Source organism: Thermobia domestica, chromosome 2 (genome assembly GCF_964235325.1).
Source record: "Thermobia domestica chromosome 2, izTheDome1.hap1.1, whole genome shotgun sequence".
Taxonomy (NCBI): Eukaryota; Metazoa; Arthropoda; class Insecta; order Zygentoma; family Lepismatidae; genus Thermobia; species Thermobia domestica.
In genome coordinates this window covers 142,582,120-142,607,023 of record NC_137455.1, presented here as the reverse complement: position 1 = coordinate 142,607,023, position 24,904 = coordinate 142,582,120, and the positions used below count along the sequence as shown (strand labels likewise).

At 33.5% G+C, this 24,904-nt stretch overlaps 1 protein-coding gene across 1 annotated transcript in view; it reads left to right on the top strand.

The window, feature by feature from the left end:
• The window catches only part of Mctp (multiple C2 domain and transmembrane region protein), a 955,910-nt gene that overhangs the window by 9,168 nt on the left and 921,838 nt on the right, over positions 1 to 24,904 (top strand). The window lies entirely within an intron of this gene.

Sequence of the window (24,904 nt, the reverse complement as noted above, 5' to 3'; positions counted from 1 at the left end):
ATAATAATAATAATAATAATAATAATAATAATAATAATAATAATAATAATAATAATAATAATAATAATAGTGTCTAAATTCGCCATACTGTGTACTTTTAGAATGGAAAGCTCAATGAATGCTTTAAGATTAATTTCATCAGGTAGACTGATAATTGTACAGCATCACCTTTTAGGTTTACAATAATAAAAAAGTAATATTTCTTGATTTTCTTGAAAACTACGCATAAGGATTTACACTTACCCATGTCATTTTGTTCAACGTCATCAGAGCTATCAATTGGTGTATGTCTTATATTTGGCTAAAAGTTTTTTTTTTTTTTTTTTTTTTTTTTGAAGAACGCTATTATTACTGAATTAAAATTTCAAGATTGCACACAAAAATGCTCAAATTAAACTAATAATAATAATGTTAATAATTTTGTTAAAATACCAACACTAATCAGTAGCGGCACTTGAGGGAAGTCATATTAGTAAAAGAAAAATCTCTGTAAGCTAAGGGAGGAAAGCCTTATAGAGCTTCAGGAAGCTGTATATAAAAATTACTACTACATTAGACGAATTATTTCCCTTAGTCCATAGAAAGGAAATTTAAGTTTACCAATGTGATTTCCCTTAAGACCCATTATTGACTTCAAAAAAACGTTTCTTACTTTGTTTCTGACTACTATGGTTTTTGTTTTTCCTTTAATACGTCTTGTCTTGATCACAAGAACAATAGATTATTATCAATGAATGAATAAAGAAAAGTTTCAGAATTCTCTCTTGAAAACCCAACGGTTTACTATTACGAGTGTTCAGTTAATAGTCATTTAGAGAAAAGAATATAGGGGATGTTTCTTTAAAGGCTTTATATACTTGTCTCTTGAATGCAAAAAATAGGGGGAAACAAATGTGTTATATTTATGCCATTATTGCTGATAAGATAACCAAAAAGCCACGAAGGACATATTGGAGGAAAAGAAATCACCATCTCATATGCCTTGGGATAAATTCACAACCTCTTCTCGCTAAAGGTAAATACTAATCGGCAGTAAGCCACTGTGTACCTCTTAGAATAGACAGGTCAACTGAGTGGAGGGGAGAGGGAAGAGATAATGACAATATACGATAAAACTAATGTATAAAAGGAAGAGGGGGAGGTTCAAGAACTTCAGCTGTTATAATCTATGTTGTGAGGGTATGTTTGTTGCCGTAATAGGATGGTCTGTGAATTACTAGGAACTGCCTATAGTTTGGATGGTATACGGTATACATTTACGATATATGGTCTGTTGGATGGATGTGTGAGTAGCTGCTTACCCGATAGCAGTTTTTTTTTTTATATCAATGTTTACTACACTCTGCCAGCCAAACGAATGTCCATCAATCCTAGTAAACTAGTTAAAGATAACATTCTGATGGTCTTGTTTCCAAAAACGTATATGAAACATAGACCTTCAAATTAACAAGCATTTTCCCCAGGCGCCGTATTCGGTAACGCAAGTCAATTAGCCAATATGATTTACGATTACATTTTGGCATTTAACTGATACGCATTTAGGATACTCATAGAAGACGTGGTTAGTATTACATGACATGCATATCAGTCAAATGAATATACTTCTTGTGTACAATAGCATATGTTAATCATACGTCAAAATGCTTGATTAACTACAAAACGTGCATTCTGTGCTGGAAATTACACTTGGGACCGCGAACGGCAGCAATAAGTTCCTTAAATATTCACCTATTGAATTTGTGCATCTTTCTGATTTTGTTTGCAAATTAGGGAAATGATAATTATACTTGTACTACACTTTTGAATGCACACTTGTATACCTATTTTATCAACATTTATTTTTAAATTAGTGGAAAACATATTTGCTATATTATTAATGATATTAAAATAAAATAAAATTCGAACATACACCCATCAGTTATTATTAAATCGTTAATCCTTGGAAATAGATTATCGAAACATCTAAGTTACTACTGATGAATCTAAGATGTAAAGAAAATGCATCGATATATTTCGTAAGTTGACTAAATATTTAAAATGAAGCTAAAGTTCAAAAAGAGAAACAAAGATGGAAAAACAACTCTTAATTTAGAAGATACAGATAAAAATACTTTTCGCAAAAATTTATTCAAAAAGCCATTAAATTAAATCAGCTTAAATGTCTTTCGTAACCGAAATCTATTGATGTAGTTTTCTTCTTTTGATATTTAACTACCTTCAGATGAATATGGTTTCTTATTATTATTATATATAAATTATAGCACTTAAGAGATACTGTGCGTTGTGAACTTTGTATAGTAGACTCATGAAAATTCAATTAGTTATTGTGCTGCCAAAATGTCTTGAGCCGTGGCAAAAATGCGAACTAAAGCTAACACACCCACGCGTTGAGCGAATAAGGGTTCAGCTGTGGCTAAGCGAGAGAAAGCGAGTGGAATTCCTTCAGCCGATAGCAGCGCTTGCAACGGAAGACTAGGGATCAAGTCAATGTGGTATATTTATAACACAATGTAACAAAAGTGACTGCGAAACTGCTAGAGTTGTAACTAACTGCATCATCTGCTAGTGTTAAGTGTATCATTGGCTAATTCTATCAGACTTAGGTGTTCTGAAAGATTTGATTCGTTCTTACTTTTAGTAGTCCATAGTACCCAACTTCCTTGAGTGGCGGCGCCACAGTTTCAGCTGGAAGAGCAACTGAGACCTCTTAATGGTAGAAGTATTTAGAACTCGAGTAAGGAGTAAATATTCTATTAACGGGTTAGAAATCTGGCTTTCTTTGCGAGATGATATACATTTCAAATTTCAAATAAATAACTTACTAAGATTGTCCTAATTATATTAATAAGTTCCATTCACGGTATCTTGGAGAGGTGGTTATACATTTATGCACAAACAAATAGAGGTTTATTGTATTACTGGATAATCTTAGGAGAGACAAATATCATTTTCTAAATATTCTAAAGAGTAAAATTGCTGGTAAATGTTGCCATGATAAGGAGTCTTTTAATATTTTCAGTTTTCTTCAGGTTTTAAATAGTTGGCTTGTCTTACAGAATTTTGCAGACCCGTACAGTTACCGAAAGTATGTAACACGCACAAATATGCATATATCAAAAGTCCAGGGCCATAACCGAAGTTTGTTATGGGTAAATATATGAGAAAATGGAAATTGACAAAAGTTATTGGAAATAGCTGGATTTCAATCTAAAGTGGTGGAACTTATCCAATTGCACCAGGCGTTTGGATTTCGTACTGGTATGCCGCGGTATAGTAAATGAAAAAAGTAACTTTGCCAGTTCAGTAGGATGTTCCTTTGGACCCTAACAATATCAACAACACAATATTACTTGGAAACTGATTCGAAATGTTCTAGGTTCACTGACATAACAAGGTTCACGTTCTTTGTGTCATTTTTGTGTAATATCCTTACATTTTTTCGAGCAGTCTGCTGAACTGGAAACACTTTTTTTTTTATTTAACCCAAGCGCCTTACTAGCATGAAGCCATAACGACTGGTGTGATTGTAAAAACTCATCATTTGAGATTGAAAACCACCTATTTCCAACAACTTTCTTTTTTCCCCATTTTTTCGTATTTTAACTCAAGCGGAGTTGGCCTATGGCCCCAAACTTTTGATACACCCTGTATATACAGGGCGGACAATTTATCTTAATACTCTTGTAACTATGCTGTTATTTCATACTCTGCAAATAGTGACAGTAGAACGTTGCATGGCATACTATGTGATACCACAAGGTTAACAGTGTTGCCAATCCAACATGAAGTTCTATTTTTAAATGATACTACATCTAGTTATTAAGCATTTTAAATCTACATGATGAACGAAAACTTACAATGTTAGCTATATTTATTTCTTAGTACTTAAGGACGGTACAGTATCACGAACATATCCAAGTTTCAGTGGCCTCTATAGCAGTAATGACATAAGTGAGACAGACGGGGCAGTACACATTTAGAGTACTTTAATATCTAATACTATGATTATGACATTATAGGTGTCAAAGTAATACAAACAAAGTTACACAGGATTAAAATTTTGACTTTTTAAAAGTCTTTATCTCGAAAAACTGCTTAGATAAGTATCTCATTCAATTACATTGAAGATTTTCTAGATGTGAAGATTACAATGTCGTTTACAGCAATTTGATAGCTCAAACCGTTCTGGAAATATTGTAAAAACTGTTCGAGTTTGCAACACTGTTTATAATTATATAATTGTGAGAACTTGTTGCAATTACACCTACCAGAGAGTGTCGTTCTAATGTTATAGAAGCAAAGTAAATCAAAATTTGTTTTTAAAAAGATCCTATAAATACGCCATTTCAGGCAATATATCAAGTGTTATCATTTTTCATATTATTCGAATGGTTTAAGATATCAAATTGCTGTAAACGTCATGATGATCTGTATATCTATTGGAGACCATCTATATAATTGAATGTGATACTTATCTAAACATTTTTTTTTGGAAATGCAGTCCTTACTCATCATCAACACCAATTTGGAATCACTGTGTAGTATGAACCAAATCGGCCCACACATGCTACCTCGAAGATTGAGTGGTATTTGACTTTTTTGCAGGATACACTGCCCAAATTTCTGGAAAATGTTCCCCTATCGATTCACCGCAATATGTGGTATGTGCATGACGGAGCTCCCGCACACTTGAGTGTGAATGTCTGCCGGTGGTTAAATACTGTGATCCACACATTGGATAGGTCAGTACACTGGCCTGCCCAGTCTCCGGATCTGAATCCACTGGATTTTTATCTGTGAGGACACATGAAATGTCTGGTGTATGCTACTCCTGTGAACAATGTTAACGACTTGGAACAGCGTATCAATAACGCCAATGTAACTGTTCGCCATGACCCAAGTATCTTCGAACAGGTTCGTCAATCCATGATATAGTGTTATCATTGAATGCATTGTTGTCCATAGCAGGCACTTTGAACACCTCTAATGATGTGCCCGACGAACATACGTTTGTGTCTCTCCGTACGTCGATATCTACCGCTTCGAACTTACCGTTCCCACGTTTTCGGTTCTCTCTATCTCTACCACTATGTCCAATGTGCTATACGTAGTGTGTGTGTGTGTGATATTGGTAGCAGTATCTACACTTATATTGAAGCAATATTAATTAACGCTCGAAAGTGAAATCTGAGTAATATAACTTTTGTTACTCATCTCTAACAGAATTACTACGTAATACAACGTTTTAGGAACTTCACCGAATTTTCCCCTCTCCAAATCAAGTTTTGTAAAATGCTGCATGCTTCAACTGACTAGCGAAGACTTTTGTCGTAGTGGTTGTTATTTTTTTTATCTTCGTAATGTTTCTTTCTGTTGAGAGAATGTTAAATGACGTAAGCCGAATCAATTCTTTTCACTAAATCTATACCTATATATAAAATAATGTTTTCTGTGTGTGTGATCTGATTTTCACAATAGAAACGAGTGACCTAGAGCCGCAAAGTTTGGTACAGAGATAGATGTTCACCAGATCTAATTCTGTCAGAGGCCCTTTCTTCGATTCTCGTCTCGTGGGCGAGGTGAAAATGTATCGAAGATATACAGTAGAGCGTCGATTATCCGAACGTCGGTCAACCGAACGACCGCTTAACCGAACTGTGTACTCGCTCGCACCTGTTACTCTCCCACCCTACCGTCCATCATCCCCCTCACTCCCAAACCAAGTTTTCCACAGTAGTCGCCGCACTGAGCCACCGCTGGCGGAACATTGCTTCTAATGGGGCCTTCATAAGGCGCTGCTGACCGGCCAAGGCGCCAGTCGCTGTGTTTCAACAATCAGCACACTTCTGTCGGTTTGGCACTGGCTGTAGAAGTACAGTACAGTTCGATTATCCGAACAAACCAGTTTTCCGAACACCCATGTACCCCAATTACTTCGGATAATCGACGCTCTACTGTACATTGTAAGAACGGGTTGCGTGTATGCAACCCCATTACATAGTAGTTGTGCAGGTTTACATAACAATATAGGATAAACACGTAGAAATTGAGCAAAAACTTTTTTCTCTAATAACTTGATGTTCTGAATTAAGAGACTGCAGAGACAGATGCTTACTCTTTTTATCCAGGTTCTGAACTTATACCTGTTAACAACGGATGCTTACAGTTAGTAAATATAAATTCAGTGTCCGTGAGGAAGATCTGTTAGTTTATAAAATCAAAGTACAATATTGTAATTTTAAATAAAACATAATTCATAATTTATTGTGTTTACTTACAGCAAACGAAGCGCTGGCTATGACTGACCATTCCTGCAAACACAATCTCACAACCTGCAATTGAAATTCAGGTTGTATCTAGCGCTAATGCCGCAATTTCCCCACGAATTGTGCATTTCAGTTGTTCTGTAGTACATGCTTTGTTCGTGAGAGCTTTTCCTTTGAAACAATTGCGTACCCTAGGTTTCAGTGAGCCAGGTGGCCATAGTATGTTGCGTTACTAAAAGATGAGATGCCAGGGGAACATTTGTCTGAGAACATCCATCGATGTCTGTGATGCGTGGGCAATCGTTATATCTTGTCAAATTTGTTTTGGGTTAATTCATCTGCTTCAAAGTTATGGGAAAAGATAATCTTGCAATATGGTAATGTAATGATCAGAATGCAATGTTACTGAGTCTCCATCTTGCTCAAAAACATGGAGCAATTACTCCAAAATTGTTTGTTCCACATTATTTTTAAACTTTATGCAATTTTCTTCTCATAGCTCATAAGTGGCATTTCATTTGCTGTAGATAAACATAATGAATATTGTTTGTTTCATATTTCTGTGATTTCAAAACCCGTCAGATTTTCTGGACGAATTCTGTAATTAAGTAGTCCGAAATCTCTTGCATTTGTAATTCAAGTATACTAAATCTATCGTTTTATTCGAGTTCCTAATTTCCAATTTCCTCATGCTTTGCACATGGGAAATGGAAACAAGTTACCATATCATTATTTACAGGCCTATTTCTCTGCTAGTAATTGAGAAGCTAGAATCGGCTCTCTGGAAGAATATTCACACCAACACTCACTGTATCGACCTAGAGCCTGTTTCTCTAAACTACCAGTCTTGTAATGTTTTTACTAGTGTCGTAAAGTATCGTGAAGTAGAAATACTAGAATAATAGTAGAAGTTATTTGTAAATACTAATGCTGATTCCTCTAATATGTCATGATTTTACGGTATATACAATTATCAAATATTTGGTTTTAAAAGGTTTACACTCATAGTAATACAATACTAGTTATTCTGAGAAGTAGATCCCTGATCATAGGTTATGGCTGTGAATTCCTTTGCGTCTATATATTAGCGCGGAAATCTGGCTCAATTAAGTAATGGCGGGAATGTATGTGATACGAATTCAATTCTCATTTGCAGCCAACGTCGTAGCATTGGGGTTGAAAGGGTATTAAATTTTAAATATCACTAGCCGTAAGAAACATCTAAAGATCAGGAACTAAATATTCCCAACATCATTATAACCATAATCAAATTACATTATTTTATATTCTTCTTTCACGCTGACTCAATCATCTTCTGCACCTAGTGTTGTCAATTTGCGTGTTGAATATTTATTTATTTGGAATGGAGAACTCCTGTGTTTAGAATACGATTGGCATGAATCTGTGATTTGCTTCTCAAATCTCAGAGCATTGATCGAAAAATATTGTTAAAAGATCATTTTTTTTTTATTTCACACTTTCTCTTTATTTCTTACTACTATTAGAAAAGACCTGTCATCATTTATAACAAAGGCAGTTGGAGATCAATGATATTGAAGTTATGAATGGCTGAACTCCGCCTATCGCAATTAATTAGGTACTAATCCCCACGCCAATAGAAGAGATATTGTATTGTATGTCATTTGTACATTTGCGATTCGTCGTACGATAGTATAACCACACACACACACACACACACACACATATATATATATATATATATATATATATATATATATATATATATATATATATATAGATATAGATATATATATATAGATAGATAGATAGATAGATAGATAGATAGATAGATATCCTTGGACATACTGCATATAAGCAAAGGCCTAAAAACACATTGATTGTGAAATTAAAACAGCTGGAAGCCATGATGGTAATATTGCATGTGCAGTGTGAACTGAAGCATTAATCACTTGCATCTTTTATTCAAGAGCTGGACTTGGTGAGTTCCAACGCCGTGGCAGCTAAGTTCACAAATTATGTAGTAGCAGTACTTGGTACATAATTTACGAAGTGTTGCATGCCGTCAACTGTTGACTGAGTTCTGTTTTCAAATGGTTTTCAGTGCTCTAGGAGAGTTCACTCTCAGGGCTTTGTCTCAAGGCACTTCTTGTTCCCTTATAAGTCTTTATTCTTGCTTCCTGACACGACCTGCGTATCGTATGGTCTTTTGTTTTATCAGAGCAAAGAAGAGGAACTCATACAGGTGGAATGGGAAAGTCTTCGTACAAGACTTTATTAGACGGTATTTTCTGGAACTTTTCCATCCTATAAAAAGATCAAGTTTCAAAAGCGTTTAAGATGCTATCGTACATTACTGCAATGCAGACACTTAGCTACAGACGAGAAAGCAAATACTAACTTTTTTATTTTGTAGAATTCCTTTCTAAAATAGTGCTTCTTGAGAAAGAGGAGTATCATAATCATCTGATATTTGGAAGGTTCCGGCTTCGAACTTATCTCTGCCAGCTAGTGTTGCTAATTTTATTTTGCTTACTTTCTCTTTGTAAAAACATGAGTAAAGATCAACGGTGTCTACTTTCCAAAATTTATGTGTTAACATATTAATGGCGGAACGTGTTATATGTTTTCAGGGGAGTCTCGATAAATATTGATTGATTTGCTTTTAGTTAAAGTCTTTTATGAATATCGTCATAAACGGCTGTGCTGTGATAAAGTAAAATATATCGGTACTATAAGGATAATTTGGGGCTGCCCTAGCTCAGTCGGTAACACGGATGACTTAAACATAAGAGAAACGGGTTCAAACCCGGATCCAAGGTTAAGGATAAGTTACTGTAACGAATATTCTTAACATACGTGAATTGTAACTTAATTGTATACTTTAAACAACTTAAATGATAAATAAACAACTTAACCTTTAAACAACTTAAAGGTAAATAATTTTAATGGTATTGAAGAGAGAACTGTGCAAGGATTTTGTCGTCAACAAAGATAACAAAATAATTAACTTAACTGCGTTGTAAAACATTCTTTTATTTTGTAATATTAAAAACTAAAGTATTTTCTTAATCTCTTCTTAACTTCCATCTCAATGTTTTAATTGCTTATTATTTTATGATAATGGCAAGTGAGAGATATTTATTTTATTTTATTTCTATCAAACTAAAATCTTGTGGGTGAGGCACACCGACAAGATTATTTGTATGAGTGTTGGAGCCCCGGAGCATCCATGTAGTTTGTCGTGCATGGTAGAGATACTTTGTGGCTGTCTATTCTTCTTATTTCTTATCCAAGTCATATTCCTAATTATTATACCGATGTTTTAATAAGATTTTTTCACGAATTCATAAGGAATGACTGACAAATGGGCAACCATGGAATCATTAGTAAATTACAGTGAAGTGTAACACAAGAAATATGGTTGATAATTAAAGTAAGTAATGCTTGATCATTATTATATCTCGATTTTAATATCAGTCATTACTCATATTAAGTAAGTATTATGTGTTTTATTAAATAAATATTAGGTATTTTAATACTGTATTTCGTGTTAGTCTTCAATTTACAGTGAGGTCATAGCAGATCGCCTGCAAGATGTTTGTTTTAATATTACAAGGTAAATAATATACGAAATGCAGAAAATACATGTTTCCAATTGCAATGACTACATCTTTACTTGTATGTACAGAATGGGACCGTTATGGTAGCATTTTAAACTACCAAAACTAACGAGGAATTGTATGTGTGGGATAGAGGTCGATTTTTAAGAAAAATAAAAATTAGTAGTTCTTGATTAGTGGTTGGAAATGTATGCAAAAAACAAGAAATGATGGTGTCAAGCTCTTTTCTTAAATACCTCCTTATCCCTTCCCTCTAAAAACGACATTTAAAAATTCTATGAAATATGTACTTAACACATAGGATACCACGTTCTAAATTTGAGGAATACAAATTTTGTTGAAATATTAAATATACGTTTTGCAGTAACATCACAATAATAATAATAACAATAATAAACCTTTCAGTCTTCATACCAGAAAAGAATGAATGATTTGTTTGTTTCCACTGATGTTTTATATTTCTATTAAATTCCCGTCCTAAAATACTACCTGTAGAAAAATGCGATGTTGATTTAAAGAGAAAGTATAAATTCCATTCTCTAAATGGGCCATATAATAAATTCTTCCTAGTATTAAAGACTTCTTTCCCAGCTTCTATCCAACTAAAATACAACTCGCTTTGTTGCTACTCTTTGAGCTCTACCGCTATACCTTCTCTCATAACCAACCAGATTTGGACAGAGTTTCATCACCGATTGTTCCTCATTGTATAGCACTCATTTTCTGCATAGTACACTGTCAAAAATAATTTCTTAAATTTTAGAAATCGTTTCTTATCTGTGCACCGAGATAATATTTTCTTAGAAACGAGATTTGTCCATTCTCATTCATATAGAAAGTAACAGTATATTTTCTCATTTCTCTTTATACAGCCTCATCTAATTTACTTCATTTCTCATTAATTAGGGTTTCAAACTGTTGTTTCTAAAAGAACCTTATGTCTTAACAGAGTTGCTCCTGGACAGAAGATAACTTAACCTGTTCCACTAACTCTCACCCGTGTTTTGTTGTGACAGTGCACTGCATACAGTATTTCTCATTTTTATTTCCCTCTATCATGTTCCCGACAAAATAATAAAAATCAAATAGAATCACCACACAGTAATGCCTAAGTCCTTTTTCATGAAAATAAAATAGAACATCCTGCACAAACTTTCCGAACATCTCCTAGACCATCGAACTTACTGAACTCCAGAAATGTAATTGAATCTCTTACCGTACAGAAGGCGCAACCTTCTAACGGCCCTTGACTGGCATAGGAAACAACAACAAAACTTTTTTTGTAAAGACATTTTCGTTCTTTATTTTAATTTTCTTTTAAAATAGAAAAAAAAAAAACTTTTCCGATCTTGTAATGATGGTAGACTTTGTAAATGCAAAGGACTTCAGTTTCAAAGTTGAAAGCCATCAAAATTGATGTTTGATCTTAGTCAAATTTAGATACAAAAAGTATTCGCTGTTAAAAATATAAATAATGGAACAAACCTGTTATTAAACATGGATTTGAATTACTAGAAAGTAAGTAATCAGGTGATTGATTAGCTAGTTTTAGTGCGATGTGCACTTAAATTGAAGATTTGTTTTTTTAAAATAAGTAACAGTGTACGTGTACACCACATAAAGGAGTTTGGTTTGGATGGCGTGATATTTTCTCAATTAATATTCAAAGCGGAAGTGGTAGTTGATTTCTATGACCTCAAGTTTTAGTAGAGAGATTAGAATGGAAAGGACATATATTCTTCGGACGCTTAATTGATTGCAGAAAACCATTTCCCATCATCTATGACTATTTCTGCTCGATAAGGATTAAGATTAAAACACGGAAGGATTTGATTTCTACCACTTCTAATCTGAATAGAGGCTTAAAATGGAACGTGACACATATTCTTGGAATGCTAAATCGAATTTTAAAAAGGAAACGTTGCTCGCTATCTTTTATTATCTTCCGTTTATGTAGATCAATATTGAAACCGGAAGAGAAAGTGGATTTCTATCAGTTCTAGTTTTAGTAAAGAGTTAAGGACAGGGAGGTAAAAGTGAGGGGGAACGCAGGAGGTCACCATTCCCCACCTCGAAAAAATATGTACGGCGTCCCTCCGGTTCCTAAAAAATTCCAATGATCAAACATAGGCAGGGGGAACGGCGTGGCGTCATGTCACTACCTACGTCCCTCCACCTTTTCAGATCCACTTTTACCCTTGGTTAAGGATGGATATGAAATATATCCTTGGAACGCTTAATCGACTGCAGGAATCAGTTTTTCGTTGTATGACCGTTTTTGCTCTATAATAGTCAACATGAAAATGAAAGAAGTTATTGATTTCTATCACTTCTGATATGAACACCATCTCTACCAACAAACTCGATTAATAACTTTTGACCTCCTACATCCAGACCAAAATTCATGGTGATCCATCAAATACCTTAGTTCTTGAGATGTTTTGTCTCCTAGACGGACGAACAGACTTGCTAAGTATGTAAAGAAGTTTTTGTAAACCAAACAACGATTGTTTTCGCGCAGTAGGAGAACATGATACTATAGTCCACGTCACCAGAACTGGCGTGTGGCATCAGCCAATAAGCTCGCAGTGCGCTGTTACTAAACTTTCAGGGAGGAATCTAATCATTCACAATTGCCCACAAATACAAACAGAATCAATTATGAATAATTCGATTCCTCTTTGAAGATTTAGTAACAGCGCACTGCGAGCTTATTGGTCGATGCCACATGCCAATTCGGGTGACGCGGACTATAGTATGTAATCTTAATGTGCTATGTTACTATTCAAGAGTCACGGTAGCACAGTCGATAAGGCTTCTGGTTGTCAACCCCGACGACCTAGGTTCAATTCTCAACCGAGAAGGAAATATTGTTCTCGTTCTATCCTCGTTTCAAAGTCGTTCAGAGATTCACACAGTTTCTATAAAATGTGAACGTAGGGGAATTAGGTAATTGTTGCTTAGAATGAAGGTCTATTTGAATTGTGCGGTGCGAAGGAGTACTTTAAACAATGTTATGCACCCACATTTAAAGATATCATTACAGGAATATCAAGAATGTACGAGATGAGTATATAAAAAATTAAAAATACATGAGTAGAATTAACGTAACTGATATCTCATTTTTTTTTTAAATCCCCAAAACATTACCACATTATTAGATATTTAGTGTTCCATTCTTATATTTTCTTTATGTTTCTTTGGTCGTTGAGGATGACTTGAGCCTCGTTAGCTTCCTTTCTAGGTTTTACTTAAAAAGAAAACCTACTGGGTCGATTTCAGTAAGAGTTTTCAATGTCTTTATCTAAATCTGCCGCTACCAATGTTTAGATTTGTTGTACTCCATGTTGTTACTGGATGATAACGTAAAATATACAATACGGTTATGAAAACTAATAGTAACTAAAGCATTTCCTTGAAATTGGGAGAAGTTACCATTTTCGAGTGCGAGAAAACTATTTAAGTAAAGTTTTCTTTCTTTTCTTTTCTTTTTTCTTAACTTTCGGAAAATTAATTTATAACTGTCTTGAAGAACAGATTTAAAATTCCATTGAATTCCATTACGTTAAAGGTCGTTTACGTTACTTATCTTCACCTAAACAAAAACCATTCGTTGCATATGCTTTAAATGTTTTTTATTATTATTATTATTCTTGATTTCATACGGGCTAACAACGGATAGTTTTGCGTAGGATATTTCCTTTAAGTGTAGACCCTAGGCGACTATCTTCCAAAGTTCTTTTACATATTGTACTACTTATATTAATTGTTCTAATGTAAAAAAAATATTTACTATCTATGTCTAGAACTTTGTTACTATGAATAAAATTTTCATTCTCATAGTTCCGATGAATAGAAGCAATGTTCCTTGTTCCGTAACGTTGCTTTAATAGTATTACAATGATCGAAAGTGTGTTGTTTTATCGCAGTAGCGAGAGTGTTGATAGACGTATGAGTGTTTTTCTGTTTTTCCTCGATTGGGAATTATTTTCCCACTTTCCATCAGACGTTAAATACTACGCTTTTCTGCCGTGAACAAGGTTGTTGATCCATGAAGCCTAGTTAATCATGAATAGAGTAGTTCTTTTGACACTCCCATATAATCGATATTTAAAGCTGTCTTCCTTCAGCTCAGCGTTCCTCTGATGGATATACTGAGTTCCCCTCTAGAGCGAAGAAGAGAATGTGTCTTATTCATTTGGTCATTGCACTTTATTGAAATTAGAAAAATAGATATCTAAGTCTTGTTCCTTAATAGTCTTGTAGCATTCTTCTTGTAAAGTAGATAGTCTATTTAGCTATGCACTTTATAATTTTTTCTTCTCTTACTAATTACATATGTACGTGTGGCTTATATAAACAGCTAAAAAAAGGTAATTATGTACGGTTTTTGTTCTTTTTTGATCTTGTGAGGGCACATGTGGTTCAGATCGCACGTTAAAGTTTTAGAGGCTTTCGTCACTTAAAAAGAAAGTCATATCATAACCAAACAACTCATCTTACCAGTTAGCATACTTTTCTTAGTCCAGTACTTTTTTCCCTCATAGTATATTGACATTGTTTCCTTGTTACGCTATCACTTAATCTATTTGTTACTATTTAGAAGCACCAATCAAAGTTAAATTTCACTTGTGGTATGGTGTTTCTTAATTAATATTTCATAATTTCTTACTATACTATTTGTTCTTCATTGTCTCATTTAGTAACAACTCGAGGTACAACGCTCATATAATTTATATATAATAAATTTCAATAAGTAGACCGATCTTCCATAAACGTTCAGAGCATAAAATGTAGACTATTTTGCTTTACTATGCAATTTGCATATAGTTTGTCCTATAGTATTTTATAACTAGTCATCTATGAGTTGATTGGTCAGGAGTAATGGATATATATAGAAGTCAGTGACTTACTTCATCGCTATGTTTATTTTTTTTAAATGTTTATAATATTTATATATTTTAAAATACATCGGAAGTGAAATGTCTGGCAACTTCAGAAGCGATGTTTTTACCATATTTTTTACTTATTTGATTTTGATTTGATTTGATTTGATTTTAACGTCTCTCTCAGCAGCGAGGGTATACGTGGACCTACAGCTTAACGTAGGTCCGATCCACATGAGCTTCCACCGAGAATCGAGCCTGGATTTCCCGCGCCAAAGGCGCGTACAACGCTTAGCCACGAGGTAGCCTTTTTTTTCTTTTTTTTTACTTATTCCGTTGGGAAATACACATACACATATTTCTTCAATAACCCAATATAGGGCTCTTAAGTATTTCGTTACAATACATATAGACACAAAGATTTAATCTCATTTCACGCATAATATGTTAGTTCTGTGATAATATTAGATAATGTTTTTGTAATATTTATTTTTCATTGTTGATGCATTATTAACTAAGTTGTAATGTATTGGCATATCGATCAACAATAGGTTCAAGTGCTATATATAATATAGAACTATCTAAGTAATTAAGAACACATATCTGATAGACGTTAGCTATGTTAGTTATTTTGTTCAGACTTTATATCTTATTAAGTGCAATATCTATTACACTTGTTTAAAATATGGCTGGGGTATCTGTTAAAGTGTAGTATGTCTAATTTCTTTACTTCCATCTTGCTCGACCTTAAACACCATCCTCTATTAATTCCTTTTCTTCGAAGTCCGTAGTTACACAATCCATAGATCTTTTTGGTTTTCTTTTTTCCTCTTTTGCCTTCTACTTCCATCTTTCTGACTCTCTTGCTGATATAATCATCATTTCTGCTCATTACAAGGCCATACCACTGTACTATTATCTCTTGTACTTTTCTCGACATCTTAGTCACTTTAACGCACTCACTTTTATTCGTTTTTGAGTTTCTGATCTTATCTAACCTGGTTACATTACACATCCATATGAACATTTGCAGTTCGGTCACGTCTAGTTTCTTCCCTTACACCTTCTTGATTCTCTAAGTTTCTGCTCCGTACAGCATTACGTGTCTCACTACGCTCTTGTAGGCACTTCCTTTCACTTCTTTTTATCCTTTTATCATAATCTGAGATCTTCGTCCAGTCTATCCGTGCAAGCTTATTTCTGTAGTCTTATTACCGCATCCATACTCTCATCCTTATTCACAGTAAAATCTGGCATTTAATGGAACCTAGGTGCAGTATACCTAACTATTTTCTGTATTTTAGTTCGCAGTACTGTCTTTATATGACATATGACAAAGATTTAATATTAATGTGTAATTATACCAACATTAAAAAATGTTAAATTATAGCGATTAGTTCGATTCCTAGATCGATGCGTCTACGTTAATTTGTCTCTATCACTCGACTCAACAATGATAACCGGTTGTAAAGTATTATAGAAAAAAAAACTGTCTACAAGTTTACGCTTCGAAGTATTGTACTATAAAGCAAAGATTCTATAAACTTTTATGAAGATCTGCCTACTGAGTAAATTATTATGTAGGACTATTGTGTTTTTCCTTTTTAGGCTAGAGGCAACCATGAGGAATGAATAATATAATTTGAAATGAAGAATTATAGAATATAAAATGAATGATGAAATACGAATTAGCAAGTGCTCATGCAGCATACAGGTGGGACTTTGATCATTGATTGATGCTTCTGTGTTCGTTAGCCTAGAGAACACATCAGCAACCATGCATTAATATAGAAGAAGATATTACACAATTTTTATAATATGAACTACTATAAGTAAAATAATTTAAAATTTTATGGTAAATCTTACTCTGAAATATCATCTGTATAATAACATAGAATATGCTCTAGAATATAAGTTCTGATACAAAATAATCCATATCTTCAAGATATTTAATATTGCTAAGAAATTTAACATCTATAACAAATATAAAAGTAGTATCCACTTGTCATTGATTTTCTACTTTTGATATTTTAAAAATTGATTTTGAAATTCTATCTTTAGACTATATTTATCCATGATGCATGGACACAAAAAATATGATGAAAATCTTTCAATTCTGTTGTGAAATCTATGTGTTTGTTGTTTTAGAAATACTGACATAGAAAAAGAACTAAGGACAACTGTGTACTTAGAAAATAAACAAGAATATCCTGGTTTGATGGAATTTCTGAGATTGGAGCTATTCTTTTCTCTGCTTGGATGGACATTTCTCTTTCCACATAAATCACTTTTCTTACGACGGAACAGTGTGAGTGTGTGTTTTCTCTTCGTCTGGCAAATAGAAAAAAGGAGAGGATTTCCTTAAAAAAAATGTTGTACACTTCTGGGCTGTTTCTCAAGAGATTTTCTCTTTAGATGTTGTTTTTGAGTTGATTTCTTTTTTGGTAATCATCAATATATTATGTCTTCAATCAGCGATGATATTCGTACATCACAGTTCCCAAACAATCCGAAAGTACTTATTTTTGGTTTGCTCCTTTATATTATAACGCTTTTTGCGCCTTTGGTATACTGAGTTCGGATTTGATTTCTGGTGAGAGTTACGATGGTCCAAATTCATCTTAAACAGTGTGTATATATAATATGCATTATTATTATTATTATTATTATTATTATTATTATTATTATTATTATTATTATTATTATTATTATTATTATTATTATTATTATTAGCAAATGCTTCCACGACTAATATTATCGTGGACAAGAAGTGACTTTATCTATTGTCGAAAGCTAACATTGCCATATGTAAATTACATGTCTATATTTCCAACGTTTAAAAAAGAATATGTTATAATAGTATATGTTGTTCTTTCTTCCTAAGAGACAAATTTTGAAAATGTTGACAAGTTAATTAAACTTTGCGTGTCTAAACAAATTTTTATACCAGATTTCATGACTGAATGTTCAACTTTTCAAAAGAGTTATTTAACAACAAAATATACTAATATTTTCCCCCTTCCTTTATATTTTTGTAGTAGAATTTCCAAATCCGAATAAATGAATAAGCTGTTCTTCGCTTGTGATAACACTTCTTATACCATATTTGTTTCCTTGTCTCCAATGATTCGGGTGTGTAACAACACTAAAATAATTTCCTCTTACTACTCCACTTTGATATAACATTCCTAGAATGCGTTCATATAAATGAGATATTTGTATTGTTTATTTCAAAATGCCTTTGTGTACTAAATTAGTCCTTATTACTTTAGTATAAACATCATTCGTCATATTACACATTGATGTAACTTAACATTATGAAATGAAGTACATTTTGCACTGGTTCTTTGGGTGAAAAAATAACAAGAAACAGAAGAACTCTATGAAAACTGCAAGCAAAACATTTGCATGCCTAAGACCAAACTAAGGAATCTTCGACGCAGAGATGATTATTCTTTCACTGATATAAGTCCCATTATTATTACTACTTTATATGCTAGTCTTCGTACTCCAACTAACTAACTCTATGGCGTATGGAACCCGGAGGTCCAATGCGTTCACAAAAGCTCTCCGCTGACTTCTGTCCTTAGCCAACTGAATCCAGTTTCTATTTTGTATTTCTATTTCTGCGAGATCCATCTTAATATTGTCTTCCCATCTGCGCCTGGGTCTTCCTAATTGTCGTTTTTCGATTGATCTTCCAGTTAAGACTTTGAAAGCGTTCCTATTTTCTTCCATCCTGGCTACATGACCTGGCCACCTTAGCTTCCTAGACTCGATAACCCTACAAATGTTTGGTAAACCGTATAAATTATGTAGTTCCCTGTTATGAAGTTTCCGTCATCCCCCATTCCTGTTTCTCTTGGATCCGAATATTCATGTCAGGATCTTGTTCTCAAATACTTTCAGTATATGTTCTTCCTTGCGATAAGCGACCTTGTTTCGCAACCATATACAACATGCATGATTATCATTTTATATATTTTAAACTTCAAATTCCTCGACAGAATTCGCGACAACAAGGGATTTTGAATTGAATAATAACACGAATTCCCTGCTTTTAGTCGACATTTAATTTTTTCGTTAATATGGTTTTCGTCTGTTAATATTGATCCTAGATATTGAAAGTATCCACTTTATTAAAAGTATTATTCGATATTTTAACGCATTCATAATTTGTAATATTATGGTCCCGACGAACTTCCATGTATTTAGTTTTGACTGCATTTACTTCTAAATCCATGTTCCTGCAAGCGTTAAATAAGAAATCTGCATTTCTTTGTATTGTTTTCCTATCATCCCCTATTAAATTTACATCATCAGCATATGTCATAACCTGGTGAACCCCATTCAACTCTAGGCCCTGGTTGCTATCTTTGATTTTCCTTATAGCGTATTCCAGAACAAAGTTGAATAACAATAGCGACAACGCATCTCTTTATTTCAGGCCATTCTGGACGTGAAAGCTCGTGGACAAAAAATTTTCTACTTGGATTTTACTTTAGGATTCATTTAAACATAACTTAATTTATCTAATTAGCTTCTTCGGTATTCCAAATTCTGTAAGAATGTTGAACAATGCTCTTCTCCTAACGGAGTCGTAAGCCTTTCTAAAATCCATAAATAGTTGATGTACCGGGGTATTGTATTCCCACTACTTTTCGAGCATTTGTCAAATGGTAAATATTTGGTCGATAGTTTTAGTCTAAATCCGCACTGATAATCTCCAATAATTTCATTTGCGTATGGGATCAATCTTGCTAATAGAATGTTTGAGAAGATTTTATAGGACGTTGACAGAAGAGAAATGCTTCAATAATTATTACAGTCAGTTTTGCCACCTTTCTTGTGAATTGGAACAATGATTAATTTTTCCACTCTTGCGGCAATTCTTCCTTGTTCCAGATAAGCAGAATGAATTTGTGTAACTTATTCCACAATTTTTCGTCTCCATCTAAAATTAACTCAGCCGGAATTTCGTCTACACCCGGAGATTTGTGTTTCTTTAATTTCTTTATAGCGATTTCTACTTCTATTCGGTTAAGTTCTGAGATACACTGTTCTGCGGTGTGTGTTTCCCTTTCTCGACGCACATTAGTTTTTGACTGCTTGTTAAGCAATTCGTCAAAGAAATCCTTCCATCTATTTAAGATACTATCTGTGTCAGTGAGAACTGTTCCGTCAGCTTTATTTAATATATAAGCACGAGGTTGAAATTTAAATTTGCTGATCCCCTTATACATGTCCTGAATGTTTTTATTTTTACTATTATCTTCAAGTTCCTTAATTTTAGCTTGAAAAAATCGCATTTCTTGGTTCTAAAAGTTTTGGAAATTTCCCGCCTAATGTCTACGAAATTTTGTGTAGTGATTTCATTTGGATTTTGTAGCCAACGTAATTTTGCCTGTTTTCTCTTCTCCGCTAGTTTAATGCATTCCTGGTCAAACCATGGTTTGTTCCCAAGTAGTTACGAGTATCCCAATTTTTCTTTTGCTGAAATTTTAATGCTATCTCTAATTTCAATCCAAATATCCTCAACACTAGTGCACTCCGAATCTTCTAAAACCGAGGATCTATTCGAAACTTCAATTTGTATTCCCCTCTTACCTGGCTCTCATCTAATTTCTTTAAATTAAATCTCTCCGTTTTCAGACATTGAATATTTTCTTTATTCCTCCTAGTCGTCGTACTCATTTTTATAATCTGGGTTTTTCGAACACACGTGGTCAACGCAATCGCAAACCGTACTTGTACTACTAGGTTTAAACTCTAGCAACAGTACAATTACCTGTGAGATTGCTAATACAACTAATTCAGAAAATGTAATAGTTTTGAGCACAATCCTATTGCTGCATTTTTCTTATGATTTTTATGATACTTTGGCAACAAATTTCCTCCGTAAAACGCTCTCTGTTTAATATGCTCTCAAGAAATCTCATATAATGTAAATTTAATTAGCTAGAAACATTAAACATGTTGCACATACTTACTCTACAAATACATGTATTTACACGTAATATGTATTGCTTCACTAGCTCATATAGTTTAGGTTAGTGTATAATTTGTTTAATAACACTTGTGAATATTAGAAATAATACTTGTGAATAGATAATCAATATATGCATTTCCAGTTATAATTATTATATTTACATCTTTTATTTTCCATTGAAACTTAAAGTATAGTCTTTATTTCCTAGTTTTAAACAATAACAAATAAATTTATATTTCCCCAGTAAATAAAAAAAATCCTTTCCTGGATTCAATACATTCTTCGGAACATCGTCCAAATGGTGGTCAGTCTTTTATGATGTCTGTACTTCTACCTTATTGTGGGTTATAGAAGAAAAATCTCGTCCAGTTCTTTACCACGAGGTAATGTACCTAAGATCGATGACATATTCCCGCGCTGGATGACAATGCTGATACGTTGGAAAAGGAATGCAGTAGCTCGGTGGTCACCAGTTTTGATCGCTAATCGATCACCAACTTCGTTAATGAAATTAGATCCTTCGTGACCCCAACACCCACTGGTTTCTATTGCTACTGTTACAAACCAATATTTGTCCAGTTGGTTTGTGTATTTTAGTATTTTGTCGGATTCTCTGTGAGCGGCGACGAGACCTGTCTGAATTGAAGAATGGGGTATTTACATCTATTTAGAGTGAGGAGTTATTTATATTCTCACCATTTAGTTAACTATACATATCCAGAAACATTCGGAAATATTTATTCATCATTGTTTCAATACATTTTTGGTACACCTCAATGTTGAAATTATAATATCTTTTTGTATTTAATTATCCATACACGTTGTTTTAGTTTCATTACATATGCAAACTGGACAAGCATAAATATTAACTTTCAAATAACTACTGACCAATATTGATTTTCGTTTATATACAACAGTCATGAATAATACAGCCTTGATAAAGCAATACTTCCATATTACAATACTTCAACTATTTCACTCAAACACAACAAAGATTATATATATTATAACGTTTTAACTTGAAATAACTAAATGTTAAAAGGAATTATGTATAGTATTAAATTGAATTTCGCGAATAATTCTTTGTTATAAAGCCGCAAAGAACAAGTTCAATGAATGTATCTAACGTTGCTTTTAATGGAGAATGTTAGATACAAGTAACTCACAAATACTGACTTTATTATTTTCTCATTAAAATCATTATCTTACAGGGGATGCGTAATTAGTGAAAAATTAAATTCAGAAAATCCGATACTTCTTGCCAGTTGCCAACGCGATTTGTCAATGAGATTCGCCAGTTCAATTGCTGTAGGACAAAAGGAAATCAATAGACTAAAAAAATATCTGGTTACTGATTACTTACAAAACAAATTAAAAGAGTGTGCAGGAATATTTTTAAAATCCAAAACTTAAAGGAGACTGAAAATTTTATAATTGAAAAATGTTCTTCACTGTGTTTATTTTGTTGTTAAACTGTGCAGGTCCAACTTTGTTTCTCAAACATTAATAATCTCCCTCCGTCCGTCTGTCTCTTAACAGGTATTAGAACAAAATTATCAAGACATAGCGAGAAATGGTTTCTAATACGTATTCATCGTTCCAATAATAGGTACATGCATGACCTTATACCTGTGTTGAAACATAAGTGGAATAGGGATGGCTCAGTGGTAAAGCTCTCAAAGCCCTCACCTCTGGTGCGTGGGGTCTCTAGTTGGATGCCAACTCGCGCCAAGTGGGCTTTGTGAGGACAAAAACTATTTGCATGGGTTTTCTCCGGGTTTCCCTGTTTCCTTCAATTTTCTTCACTCCAAAATTGAATTTATCATCAGCAGCAGCATCTTTCTTAGTCTAGGAGAGTAATCGTGGGATAATCGTGGGACGTTAAACCTTTTAATACAAACCTAAGGTCTTAGAGTTACCGTAAGGAAAAACAATTAATTCAAAATATACCGTAGTTCCATAACAGGTAAAAGCGTTGAAACTACTTAGCAGGATTTTTGGTCGACAATCTTTATCATCAACTTTGGAAGAAACACTTGTTTTTTCTTGAAATATAATAATCAATATATCATTATATATAACTTATGTAATATGAGGAAATACATAAAGATAGTGATGGATAATAAAAAATAATATTTTACAGAATGAATGAAAAATATCTACGTATTAAATATACACAAGTAACAATTCTGCTTATCTTAAATAACATAAAATATAACATATGTGATGACAGTAAATAATCATTTGGTGCATAAATAAAAACTCTTTGTACACTAAATAAATTAGTTTTTTAGGTAAGCATTGTTTACGTAGCCTTGTTTCAAAATCACTTATAAAACGACAAGGATGATATAGAATTCTTAGAATACTCTATTCATTCCTTAAAGATCTGTAGTCCATCTTTGCCTTTACGTAAAGCATTCACATTAAATCTAAATGCAAACGTAGACAGATGTGGTGAAACGATCCATTCTTCTTCTTCTCTTTGATTCCTCTTCCCCTGGGAGGGAGAGAGAATATTCTAGAGATGGAACGCAAGGCGGATGTAGGTGGATTCTCGGCATTGTAAGCAGAAATAAATCAATTCTTTTATCTCGAACGCACTAGAAGGGTTGCAGCGTCTGTGACTGGCATGTAGGTTAGGAACAACAAACGATTAGTAAGACAATGGGAGATTGTTCTTGTCACTACGAAAAAAAAATGTTAATCTTCATCTTTTGACTTCTTTTATTATCTTTTCCCTTTCTGTATTTTATGGTCATCTTCACATGCGTCATGAACTTAGATGTAAGTTAGAGTACCTATCTCCCTCCTTACGACTGAGTTATTATATTATCATGATCATAGTCTAATAAGTATTTTGTCATTATTGGCAGGTTATTTAGTACAAACTCTGAAGCTTCTGTAGGATCCTCAGCCAACCTCTTCGTTCTCATGTAGGTATTTCTTGGTTTAATAACGTTTGTCAACTGTAGCTCCTTTCTTCTCCGCCCTCTTTTTTCTTCCATTGAACCTTCTATCACGTCCCTCAGAATACTGTTCCGTCTCAACAAATATTCCAACTAGTTTCACTTATTCTAGTTATACAGTATCTCTTATTCTTCTTTTGTCTGTTACAATTCCTAATATTCGTCTTAGGTTTTCTGTTCGACCAGATTAAGACGATTTAATATTAATTCCACAGTTCATTATGTATTTTCATTATGTTTATCTATAGATAAAAAATCGTCATTTAATTATGAGGTTACTAAAAGTAAGAATTTGTATATGATGGCGGTTATTCAATTCTGTAATCAACCTTATATTACTTTAATATAATGTTTACCTTGCTCTACTTAAGGTCAACTTAGTCCTAGTCTTCATTCCTAACTCTGAAGGCAGATAGCGCATGTCGGATAGCAGAAAAGAAATATCGTATGAAACGAATAGTAAAATAACGTGTTGTCGTTCTGAGGCAGATTAATCTTATATCAAGACATATCCACAACATACTGGGCTAAATCATGCTAAAACCATAAAGGAGACACTTTTCCAATATTTCAGAAGTTCGAGAACATGTCAATGTGCAACATTGCAATAACAGTTCTAGAAAAGAAACAAATGAACAACTTCATCTGTTAGTTAACACCACGAGTCCGTTATGTTCGTAATATGACTTTTCAGAGGAACAAACTTTCTCTTGATTAAGTTGTTTTCATCAGAAATTTATATGCTACTCACAAAATTCAAGTTATAATTCACTTCTGATAGTTTAATGGGACAGTACATTTTCCTTCATTAAGTTCATAAATAAGTGTACTTACATATATGGTGGGATTGATCTATCATGTATTTCTCTGTTGACCCGAAAGCAATACTGCTGGTTGCTACAGTGTCGAACTCCACGAAATATTCTGAAACTATGCCCACAAGCATCAACGTTGAAATCTGAACACTCATAAGCAATGACAGGAACTTGAACGAATCGAAAGTTTTTTTTTTTTTTTTAAAAAAAAAAAAGATTTTTCACATGCAAACAAACACATTTGTATCAAAACTTTGAACACTATTTCAACCTATTAGCTAACTACAGAAGCATCATTATCAAAATCCCACAGAAAGTCAAATACGTTCTATTTATTCATAAATTGTTACCCAGCAAACTTGATGGTATCAAACTCT